The sequence below is a fragment of the Otolemur garnettii genome, unplaced genomic scaffold, assembly GCF_000181295.1.
Source record: "Otolemur garnettii isolate 467f Iridium unplaced genomic scaffold, OtoGar3 scaffold00002, whole genome shotgun sequence".
In the NCBI taxonomy this organism is placed as follows: Eukaryota; Metazoa; Chordata; class Mammalia; order Primates; family Galagidae; genus Otolemur; species Otolemur garnettii.
Window position 1 is genome coordinate 16,747,639 of NW_003852397.1, and position 13,541 is coordinate 16,761,179.

A 13,541-nucleotide genomic window follows, 5' to 3' on the forward strand; every position below is an offset into this window, starting at 1 on the left:
CCTGTAGCTTAGCAGGTAGGGCGCCAGCCATATACACCAGAGCTGGCAGGTTCGAACTCAGCCTGGGCCTGCCAAACAACAATGACAACTACAACCAAAAATAGCCTGGCATTGTGGTGTGTGCCTGTAGTCTCAGTTACTTGGGAGGCTGAGGCAAGAGAATCACTTAAGCCCAAGAGTTTGAGGTTGCTGTGAGCTCTGACACCATAGCACTCTACTGAGGGCAACATAGTGAGAATCTATCTCCAAAAAAAAAAAAAAAAAAAAACTAGGTAGGTGTTGCAGCAGGCGCCTGTAAATCCCAGCTACTTGGGCCAAGGCAAGAGAATCAATCACTTATGCCCAGGAGTTTGAGGTTGCTGTAAGCTATGACGCCCTGGCACTCTACCAAGGGTAACAAAGTCAGATCCTGCCTCAAAAAAAAAAAAAAAAATTAGAGGTCTATAAACTTTAAACAGCTCTAATTAAAGACATCTTTATCTTTGGGAGCCCCTATTTTAGAATGGCTTTTTCTTTTTCCCAGGGGGATATTCTCATTTATTTGAAAACCAGACACTTACAGATGAAAAATTCCTGCACAAATCTGATAGAGAGTTTGCCATTTACTCAAAATGTAATTGCTTGGCTTTGAAAGTTTTCTCCAATGTCTGGAAAAAGACTTTGAATTAATATAGGTAACTATTTTCCTTATTTACAGGATTCACTTACTGATCCTACTTGTTGGCCTAAGTAATTTTCCAAATTGGCTTCTGAGTTAAAGCCCTATTTCTTGCTTTCAACGTGATGGCAGTAAGACAAAAATATCACCATTTTGAAAGCAAGGCTATAACAAATTTACTTTTACACAGTTGTATCCAACTGTGAAGGTACTTGTTCCATGGTTTAGAGCAGCAGTTCTCAACCTGTGGGTCACAGGTTGAACTATATTAAAGGGCCACAGCATTAGGAAGGTTGAGAACCACTGGTTTAGGGAGTTCTCCTGGACATCAGGTATAACTGAACTTTCCTTTTAACACAGTTCTTAAGTACTATACCTGACTGTGCTTTGTGGGCATGTTACCATCCTATACCCAGAAACCTTTTTATATAAGAATTGTAGATAAGCTATTCTAAATCTTATTCCTATAAACAATCTTATTCCTATAAACATATTGTATGTGTTACTTCATTAGGTGATCCTTGTTAATAGAGTAAGATACATTTTAAGACTTGGCATCAGTATCAGTTTGTGTTACTGTCTAAGCTGCTATTTTAAAAAGTGGGGGTTGGAGGGACCACAAAATACAATAGCTTAAGAAAGATCGAAGTCCATTTACCTCTTACATAAGGGTATAAATGTAATCAGGCCTGGGCTGGTAGAGCAGCTTTGCCATCATCAACAAGGATTTTTTCACCTTTGGATGCAAATGGCTTCTCTGATTTTACCTCTCCATCTGCTTCTCAGCCAGTGGAAAAGAGAAACAGGCAAGGGAATCATCAAAAAGTGATATAAACTACTATTTACATCTCATTGACCAGAGAACATAATTACATGAATACATGTAGCTGCAGTGAAGACCAGAATACGGAAATTTGCCTAGGTAAAACCAGGAGCTTCAGTGGCTAGGAGAAGACAGATAGAAAGAATATTGGTGGATGGCTAGAAGTCTCTGCCACATATCCGTATAGTAATATTATCCTGACTTTCCAAGTTGTATACATTATTATCTGGCTGGATAAGTCACGATTAATAAAAGCCAGTCGAGATGCTTAAGAAATACAGGAATTTTAGGAGTTGATAAAAATTGTTTAAAAGGCCAGAGAAGAAGGTTCTAAATGAGCCTCTAACAATTGTTTCCAAAGCACTATGGTACTGCCCCTCCAGTAGAAATACATAGTAATACTTCTGCACTATCAGAGAGCTATGAAATTTGTAAATACATGGCATTTGCAAATTTAAAGATAGAAGTCTAGAAGTCTCTGTAATCAGCAAAAATCCTCATGAGATTCCACAGAGCTTTTTACTAGGTACTGAAGTACAGCCATCATCTCCATGCAAAATGCAAAATATGTTTTGTATATACAATTGCAACACACATAGGAAGCTGGAGATAAAGAGTATGGAAAACTGCTGCAGAAAAAATCACATTTCCATGACTATATTTGTCACCATATACACAACCAAGAAAAGGCATAAAACTTCTGCTTTCCAAATTGCATAAGTGTGATTAATTTGCAGAACCAGATTCATATACAAAACAATAGCTGCAAGGGAGTCTGAAAATATTATTGGTGGTGCCGTGGCCTTTACAGAGCAGGAGTGCACAGAAGTGTGGACTTGAAGATGAGAGAGCCAATCTACTCTTCCTGGTACTATTGCAAATTGCAACATATGTTCTAGAAAATAAATTGAACATCCAGTAATATCACTGAGCCAGAACTCAATTTAAATTCTCACAGCTGGCTAACTGGATAATTTCTCTTTTATTCATTCAACTAGCTTGATTCTGTTTATGAATCTTAACTTTTCCTCTTTGATATTCATCTCTTATCTTCTCACATACCTTTTTACCCATTAAAAAAATTATTTGAGAGTATGCTAAACAAATAGTAAATTACTGGATGATTTATATTTCTTAGTTTTAAATCACTTATGGTGATCAGCATATAATTTCATATTCATAGACTTGTTTAAAACCAAGAAATGTTAAGCTAATGGAATAAAAATAAGTCCAGCCAGTTCTGCTGTAAAGATACTGTTCTGTCAATAAAAGTATTTTTTCATAAACATATAATCCTATGAAAAAAATTCAAAATCTAAACATGCATACATAAATTAATACACAACACTAACTATAGTTCAATATCACCAGTGATAATGAAGAGCTAGTACATCTTTCATTGCTTTTTTTCATTTTTAAATGAAAACAATGATTATCTCAGGTCTAATGATACAGTTTGAAAAAAAAAGTGATTATCGATCACCAAATACATCAGTAGGCCAAATATTACCACTGGCCTTGTAATTCATGAAAACACAAGCCATCCTCTTGCCTCAGCCCCCTGGGTGGCTAGACTATAGGTGCTCACCACAGTGAAAGGGTTTTCAAATTTCAATAATTTTGTTACTTACAGTGTTTAGTTTTCCTAAACTAGTTTTATAGCATTATTTCTAGGGAAAATTACTACTGTTACATTAAAAGTTTATTGACATTCCATTACTCAAGAGTTTGAGGTTGCCGTGAGCTATGACACATGGCACTCTACTAACGGTGACAAAGTGAGATTCTGTCTCAAAAAGAAAATTAAAATTAGCTACATATTCAAATATTGAATTGAAAAATCAAGACTGCTATCCTCAATAGCTCACAGTCTGGTAGCAAGATATGAAGGAAGGCATTTCATCTATTATCTGTTCATATAAAGATAAAAGTTTCAGCCTAGTGCAGTGGTGGCTCATGCCTGTATTCCTAGCACTTTGGGAGGCCCAGGTAGGAGGATTGCTTGAGGCCAGAAGTTTGAAACCAGCATGAGCAACATAACAAGACCCCATCTCTACCAAAAAAATTTAAAAATTATCTGGGCATAGTGGTGTGTGCCTATAGTTCCAGATACTTGGGAGGCTGAGGCAAGAGGATTGCTTGAGCCTAGGAGTTTTAGGTTGCAGAGACCTATGATGACATCACTATACTCCAACTCAGGTAACAGAGAGAAACCTTGTCTCAAAAAAAAAAAAAATATATATATATATATATAGCAGTTTATTGATGTTCCATTAATCTTGGCATATAATGCTTAACATCATCTAAGTAAAGATGATAAAATAATTAAATTCTTCAGCTAGGATAGATTTACCCCTTTTGTTTTTCAAAATCTGTTTTCCAAGCCAGTTTTTTATAGCCTTTATGTTTTGTAATATCTAATATTTTAGTGGCAATTTTCAAATTCATATGTCTCTCCACAATAAAACTGATCATATTCTTTCATTTCTCAGATACTTTTCCTGATGCTACTAACCATGAACATTAGAATAGCCCATTTTAAAGATATCAAGGCACTAAAAAAACATTTGAATTGGAAAAAGTAATCTATGTAATAGAATTTGGCATTTAAGTTTTTCTCCCTGTTAAAGCTGAATAATCTTTTTTCCAATGCAGATATAAAAAAAAAATTGCTACTATAACACAGTAATGGTCACAATATTCTGGAAGATTACAAAATTATAGTAAAATGTCAAAACTGTTAGACTGCCAACAATATACACTGAGTAATTTTTAAAGCTTTCTTTTACTATTTCAGGAAGGTTATTTTACTATTAAGTGAAATCACCCATATAATACACATTTGATATCACTAGAAACACCCTGTAAGTAACATCTTACTGGCTTTGGTGACATAAAAAATTATTTGGCCTGTTCAGTATGACAGCTTTAACATATGCATTTATTTCTGTTCTGTCTAAAAACCCCACTAAAATGATAAAGAAATACAAAAGACATAAACTCCCAAGGACAATGAGGATGTGAAAGATCACAGAGAATTAGGTTTGTTCAAGTGTGGATCCTGGAGGTGACAGCTTACCTACTCAGTCATAGACTAATGGTTCTAGGAAAAATATTTAGGAGTTGTGAGTGAGATTTAGCTTGAAGTCTTACTTCATCCTGTGCAAGGAAGCATGTTTCAGGGAAAAAACTGCTGGTTCTCATAAGAATTTGCCATAAGTCAAGCTGTGTGTATCATACAAGACAACAGAGTCAAATGGAGGCCTTATGTATAAAGAAACAGTCAAAGAAGCTTTGTCCTCTAAGCTTGGGTAAGGATGTGTCCTACAGTGAAACTTTTTCACAAGCAGATACACTCAGAAGAAAAGCCTTTGGTAAGGAATAAGGCATGAGTATACTAAAATGTCAAGGGCAAACTAACTTGAGATAGAAATCTCATCTGGAAAGAGAAAAATTAATTGGGGGACATACCTTACCAACTGCTGCACTTCCCTTACGGACTTAGTGATCCAAGATGTTAACATACCAAGTCATTAAAATACCATCGTGACTACCAACATTTCACCTATACTGTAGACTCTTAAGTATACCACTCCTTATTGGATATTTCTATCTGTATGGATAATAAGACTTTGGTAATTTAACATTTTCAAATTGCACTTTTGGATATGCTCTATCTCTTCTGTCATTTTAATTGTGTGTGTTTATGTGTGTATATGTGTGTGTGTTTAATAGAGATGGTCTTGAACTCCTGGGGTCAAGGGATCCTCTTTCTGGAGTTTTTCCCATCTCAGTAAATTCCCCAGCTCCATTGTGGGTGCTTAAGCTAAAATATTGAAATAACCCTTGACTCCTCGCTTTCACTCATGTACTGTACCCAACCTGTCAGGAAATCCTGTCAGCCTCACTGTCATGCATATCCAGAATCTGTCCATTTCTTTTCATAGCCAGTGATCCAGTCATCACATCCATACCCCAGGTCAAGACACCATCTGCTCACTTTCTGGTTTTGTCTGCATCTAACCTTCCTCCTCCCTCCCTCAGCCATTCTGATCCTTACAGACCTCTTTGATAGTCCTCAATACATTAAGGCCTTTGATCTTCTTTGGGTCTTCACTTTTAGATATTCATAATGGCTTACAGTCTCACTTTCTTTGGATTTCTGCCCAAATAGCAGCAATGAAAAGAAAAGTCTCTACTGATCATCTAATATTTAAAAAGAAATAAACAAAGCATCCTTTCCTGATCATTCCTCATGAAGTGATTTACAGTCTGATTATCCTTAGAAGTAAAGAATCATGCAAAAAGTTTCAACTCTCTCCCATGAAAATTTTAATATTGATACTTTCTACTTCATTTTCGAATGTCATGTCTATTAGACTTTGGTGCCTCAGTGGAAACTTTCCATTTAAAATCCTACCACATTTCTTTATGTTATGCTTTTCTTATTAGAATATAAGCTTCACAAAAGCAGTGATTTCATCTCTTTTTCTTCAGCTTATCCCCAGTTTCCATAATACTGCCCGGTACATGACTTTCTAGAATATTTGTTAAATTAATAAACAGAGGAGAAAGGTGCAGTAATTATTTGTATGACAGTAAAGGGAAGTATCAGAATGGCAGGACTGAAAAGCAGCCAAATTTAAACGGAGGAAAAAATAGTCCTGGAATGATTTCTACAACATAAAAATGGAAATGGCAGGTTAACTGAAGCATGTGACCACCCTGAGACGACTTGCTTATATTTATATTGGACAGTTTAGAGAGAATACAGGAAAACAAAGCCAATAATAACAAAAACAAGGCAAATGCTGACTACTGGAAAAGCAAAATATTGTTCAGAAATTAATTGTAATCATAGCATACTACATGGCTCACTATTGGACAGTATTTCATATCACAAAATAAAAGCAATGAATACTAGAAATTGCTATAAACTAAGCAGAATGGGGAAGGGACGTGTGTTATTACAATGGCATCTTTGTTTTCCATGTTACAAAGTCAAAACATAACCAAAATTAAAAAAAAAATCAAGATGTACTAGTATAAATTTAGTATTTAAAAATACAGAGGAAATATCCAGGCATTGTGGCAGGTACCTGTACTGTAGTCTCAGCTACTCGCAAGGCTGAGGCAAGAGAATCACTTAAGCCCAAGAGTTTGAGGTTGCTGTGAGCTGTGATGCCACAGCACTCTACCGAGGGCAACATAGTGAGACTCTGTCTCAAAAAAAAAAGAAAAGAAAAAAGAAGGAGCACTATGCACAGGGATCCCATTTCATTCACTGATTTCATTATTTGCCACAGCTTCTCCAATGAACATGCATTTCAAGCACAGCTTCTTCAATGAACAGGAATTTCAAGGTAAAATAGAATTACATGTCGGTCCTGATCTTGACCACATTACTTATGTCCTTAGTGGTCAGTGGTATTGATGGCATTGGGGTAGAAGAGCTTTTAATAGACTTAGTATTTGAAATTCTGTGCTCCAAAGGTTTATCTTAACTAATCTAATACAATATAATACTATACAGGCTGACAACATAGAAAGTAATTTGAAATTTAACAAATTCAGAGCGTAAACCATTAATTGATCACACATTTAATTATTGCCACTTTAATAGCCTTACACATACTCTGGAATTACCAATAACATTAGAAGAGTGTAGAGATAAGTACCCCATGCTCAGACAGACCTGGCAGTTCACTTCAATGTGCTCCCCCAGGAGATTGATGCTGAGAAAGATTTCTTCAAAGATCGAGCTTCTGCACCTGCCTATAGATATGCAGGAATATGCAGATCACTTCTCTTTGTTAGAAATTCTGGAGAATCAGCCGGGGTTGCAGCTGGGAGCATGAATGCCTGTCCTCGAGCGTTGGGTTCTGTTCTCTGTCTTCTTCCTTCATTAACATTAATCTCTAGTTTGGTTTGGGCCAGCAAGGACAGACAAGCAGTCTCTCTTATGTTTTTACTCTAAACAAAATCAATTGTATATGTTTTCCTCAGCCTTCACACTAAATTGTAATCTTAAATGATAGCTTCCTAATATTACTTCACTTCTTTGTATCTATGTTAAATTCTTATTGAATGTTTGAAAGTATATAAGATAATCAGTAAAGTTAGGCCGGGTCGCTGACCAGAGCGAGTCCTGACCTCCCTTCAAATCAATCATCCCGTCTGCAGTTCCTTCTCCCTGCGTCTCCAATCAGAGGCTCCAAGAACACTTTCAGAAGAGAGTCAGCAATTCATGAGTAGCAGAAAGGAAAAAAATATATTCATATTCTTTTTTTGTAATTTGATCTACATAAAATGCCAAAAGTGCTGATTATAAATAGATATAAAATACTCTTTGTGCTTTGTCTTAAGAGAATACTGCTATAATCAGCTCTGTTGCTGGTCCTCTCTGACATTAAAAAGAATTTTTTTAAAAGAAAATCAAAAGACTAGTTGAATTTGTTTTCTATTGCTGCATAAAAAATTATTCCAAAAACCTAGCACTTAAAACAAAATCTATATTTTCATATATCTGTGGGTCAAGGTCCAGACATGCCTAAGATGGGTACTTCTGTCTCAAGGTCACTGAAAAGGTTACAGACAATGTGTTAGGGCTGAAAAAATAAACATCATCGAACCAGAAAGTATTCTTGGATAATCCCTATCAAAATGCCAATAACTTTCTTCATAGAAATAGAAAAAAATCTAAAATTCATATGGAACTAAAAAAACTATAAGTAGCTAAAGCAATTCTGCACAAAAAGAACAAAGTTGGAGGCACAGACTATCTAATTTCCTGCAAAGCTATGATAATCAAAGCAGCATGGTATTACCATAAAAACAGATGCAAAGACCAATGGAATGAAGTAGAGAATCCAGAAAACAAATTCAAGAACTTAAAGCCAAGTTATTTTCAACAGAGTTGACAAGAACATGCACTGGTGGATGGCCAATCTCTTTAATAAGTGATCCTGGGAAAACTGGGTATCATAGTCAGAAGAGTGAAACTAGATGCCTATCTTTCACTATATACAAAATTCAACTCAAAATAAATTAAAGACATAAATGTAGGATCTGACATTATGAAACTACTGGAGAAAAACATTAAGGAAACACAACAGGACATTGGCCTGGGCAAAGATTTTTTGAGTAAGACCTCAAAATCACAGGTAATGAAAGTAAAAATAGATGAATTTGATTATATCAAGCTAAAAAGTTTCTGTCCTGTACTGAAGTTTGCCAGGATCATCTCTGTAGTTGTTGAAATTAAATTGCCACTTTCATATGGAGTTGCCTAGAAAATGACTTTATAATGGAACAACAGCCTAAGAAGTCACTTCAAAATATCATCCTTAAGAGATTGCTTTAAGAATGATAAGAGCATTACTGACATTCTAAGAGGATGTTCTCAGAACCTCTTAAGAGTAGTATGATTTTTAAACCATCCTATTGTGCTGTTCCACGGAATTCCCTAGATGTGGACTTCAAAACCCAAGAACTTTTCAATTTTTGTATGAGTTCATCCATAAAACTCTTGGTTGACTTTGAAATATTTATTTGTTTTGTTAGTGTGTGTATTTCTTTAATGCAAAGGAATAAATGCCTTGAAACAAATCTCATTATAGGACCTTAAACTATCTACGATCACCTATGTGTGTACTAGCAGTGTGTAAATTCCCAGCTCAAAGTGCTTGGTTGTTTTTACAGACATAAGATTTATTTTTTTTTCTATGTCTATGAAGGATAAGGAGAAAGTTGCCCTTGGTACTCCTAATGAAGTTAAGAGGATTACAAGTGGGTCTAATCGTGGGCTCCCAATTTCTTACCTGAGGAAAGTAATAAAAGAGATTGGAACACTTTTCACCTCTTCTGACAGTAACCCAGTCCTGCCGGTAGAGGGACTCTGCGGTCAGGGTTGAGCAAACCTTTGTCATTTCCACCCCGCCTTTGGAACTCCAGACCTTCTGAAGAATTGAAGAAACTCACTGTCAATCAGAGAGCAGGAACAGTGCAGGTAATCTCTGGATGTTGCTGGTTGCTGTGTTTGAAATAGAATAATGAGACAGTGAAACATTTTGGCCAGTGTCTACCTCTTAATGAGACCCTGAAGCCAACTGAAAGCATTCTCACTGGCCAAAACCAGTGCAATTTGGTAACAAGATAAATATTAGATTATCTAATGGATAATATCAAATAACTACCCATGAATTCATATCAATATAAATAAATGACTGAATAAATAATAAATGAGGGAGAAGAGATAAATCTCTGATACAGAAGCATTGCAAATAATTTATATAGATACCATCCTCAAGGAAGTGGAGTATTCCCACTCCTTAAGTGTGGGCTATACATAGCAACTCCCTTCCAAAAATTATAGTATGAAAAGAAAGGAAGAAAACCATAATTTTACAGAGAGAAACCTGACAAACACAGTATCTAGCGAGAAGATTGAGGTCAACATCAACAGTTTATGCTATGTTGACAATATGCAATCTTAATACAAGATGATAAAAACAGCACTATGCCTCTACGATATTTCCCCCTAATCAAAATATCAGAAAAATTATAATTGAGGAATCAGTTCTACAAAATACCTAACCAATACTCTTCAAAACTGTCAGCATCAACAAAAATCAGTTTACAAAACTGTTAGAGAGCCCTTGTTCAAGTAATGGCCTTGGGAGCTCATTGTTGTATCTTGTAATCCCATGCAGGATGTACCGTCTGTAAGTGGACCTCATCATTAAGTCTCAGTGTTCAGAATTTGAATGAAGGGACATAGACATGAACCAGTCTAAAAATTGTGCATACTGGATTTTCCTTGTGAAGAAAACTTTAGGTGTAGTTTCTTTTGGTTTTCCTGGATCCTTAAAGTATAACATTAGATTGTTTTACCCCCTGTGGCATACTTTTTATGATTTGATCTCAAAATTTAGATTAGTTTTTGCAATTTATATCCCTTAACAATTTGTTGTAGCAACAAAAGTTGTTTTACAATTTTGTCTTTTATCATTCCTGCTAAGTACAAACTTCCTTTACACAGCATCTTTACTGTATTAGAGAATTCTGAGTACGTCTATATATTAGTTCGACCATCGAGTTTTTACTTCCATGTGTGTCTTTTCTTTTCTTTTCTTTTTTTGAGACAGAGTCTCACTATGTTGCCCTCAGTAGAGGGCGTGGCATCACAGCTCACAGCAACCTCCAACTCCTGGGTTTAGGCGATTCTCTTGCCTCAGCCTCCCAAGTAGCTGGAACTACAGGCACCCTCCATAAAGCCCAGCTATTTTTGCTGTTGTTGTAGTTGTCATTGTTGTTTAGCAGGCCCTGGGCTGGTTTCAAACCTGCCATCCCCAGTGTATGTGGCTGGTGCCCTAACCACTGAGCTACGGGCACCTAGCCTTTATATGTGTTTCATTGTGAATTAACATTCTTTAATTGCAGCTTCAAAAAACTCACTTTAGCAATCCTGTAAAGCAGGTAGAGTGCTGATGAATGCCCTTAGGTTTTGCTCATCTGGAAAGGTTTTATTTCTTCCTCATTTCTGGAGGACAGCTTTCCCAGGAAAGGTTTTCTTTTTTTCCTTCAGCACTTTATTGTTCTACTTTCTTTTGGTCTATTTGATTTCTGCTCAGAATTCTTCTGAAAGCAGAGTTCCCTTAAATGCAATGCATTTCTTCTATTTTGATGCTTTGTCTTTGATTTTTGATATTTTGATTATGAGGTGTCTTGGTGAACTCCTCTTTGGGTTGAGTTTCATTGGTAACCGCTGAGCTTTCCATACCTGGATGTTATCATTTTTTCTCAGATTTGGAAACTTTACAGCCATTATTTCATTCAATATATTTTCTAGACCTTTTCTCTCTTCTCTTTCAGAAACTCCTATTAGGCAAAGATTAGTTCACTTGATGGTGTCTCATAATTCCCTTCTTAGTGGGCCTTCTTCATTCTTTGATATCCTCTTTTCTTTTTGCTCCCTGAATTGATGATTTCAAATGTTCTATCTTTGGGTTCACTTCTGGGTCCATTGTTACAGATTTATTAGTTTCTTTTTTTTTCTTAAATCATAGCAGTGTATATTAATACTATCATGGGGGTATAGTGTACTGTTTCTGTATACTTTGAAATATTTAATTAATTTAATTTGAAATACTTTCATCCAACTGGTTAACATAGCCTTCATGTCTTTTTCTTAGTTATTGTGTTAAGACATTTATATTCTACAATTAGAGATTCACATGTACCCTTATAGGATGAACCATAGGCGTGATCCCACCAATCAGCCTCCCTCCACATTCCCTCCCCCATCCCCTCCCCTCCCTCTCCCCATATTCCTGGGATAAAATTGGGTTATAGCTTTCCTATGAAAGCTATAAAATAGGGCTGAGTACATTGGATATTTTTTATTCCATTCTTGGGATACTTTGCTAAGAATATTTTCCAGCTCCATCCATGTAAACATGAATGAGGTAAAGTCCCCATCTTTCTTTATGGCTGCATGTATTCCATGGTGTACATATACCATAATTTATTGATCTATTCATGGATCGATGGGCTCTTGGGCTTCTTCCATGACCTAGCAATTATGAATTGGGCTGCAATGAACATTCTGATACAAATATCTTTATTATAGTATGACCTTTGGTCTTCAGGATATATACCTAATAGAGGAATTATACGATCAAATGGCAGGTCTATTTTTAGTTCTTTAAGTGTTCTCTAGATGTCTTTCCAAAAGGAGCGTATTAGTTTGCAATTCCACCAGCAGTGTAGAAGTGTTCCCTTTTCTCCACCATGCCAGGATCCGTGATTTTGGGATTTTGTGATATGGGCTAATCTTACTGGTGTTAGATGATATCTGAAAGTAGTTTTGATTTGCATTTCTCTGATGATTAAGGATGGTGAGCATTTTTTCATATGTTTGTAGGCCATGCGCCTGTCTTCTTCAGGGAAGTTCAACACTCATAAATCAGTAGCCTTCATATATACCAACAACAGTCAAGCTGAAAAAAATAGTCAAGAACTCTATTCCATTTACAGTAGTGCCAAAGAAGATGAAATATCTGGGCGTTTACCTAACAAAGGATGTGAAAGACCTTTATAAAGAGAACTATAAAACTCTAAGAAAAGAAATTAGTGAAAATGTTCACAAATGGAAAAACATACCATGCTTATGGCTGGGGAGAATTAACATTGTTAAAATGTCCATTCTACCCAAAGCAATATATAATTTTAATGCAATCCCTATTAAAGTTCCATTGTCATACTTTAAAGATCTTGAAAAAATATACTTCATTTTATATGGAATCCGAAAAATCCTTGAATAGCCAAGACATTACTCAGAAATAATAACAAAGCAGGAGGAATCACGCTACTAGACATCAGACTATAATATAAATCCATAGGGATCAAAACGGCATGGTATTGGCACAAAAACAGAGAGGTAGATGTATGGAACAGAATAGAGAATCGAGAGATTAACCCAGCTACTTACCGTTATATGATCTTTGACAAGCCAATTAAAAACACTGAGTGGGGAAAAGATTCTCTATTTAACAAAGGGTGCTGGGCCAACTGGCTGGTGACCTATAGAAGACTGAAACTGGATCCACACTTTTCACCACTAACTAAGATTGACTCTCACTGTATTAAAGATTTAAACTTAAGACAGGAAACTATAAAAATACTAGAAGAAAGTGTAGAGAAAACACTTGAAGAAATCAGCCTGGGCAAAAATTTTATGAAGAGGATCCCCCAGGCAATTGAAGCAACATCAAAAATACACTACTGGGACCTCATCAAATTAAAAAGCTTCTGCACAGCCAAAAGCACAGTAAGTAAAGCAAGTAGCCCTCAGAATGGGAGAAGATGTTTGCTGGTTATGTTTCTGACAGAGGTTTAATAACCAGAATCCACAGAGAACTCAAATGTTCTCTGAAGAGAAAGAAAAGAACAAGTGATCCCCTCTCAGGGTGGACAAGGGACTTGAAGATTTAGTAGTTTCTTTTGGTGCTATAATATTTCTTTTATTTTTATAACCCTTGTGTTTTTACATTGATGACT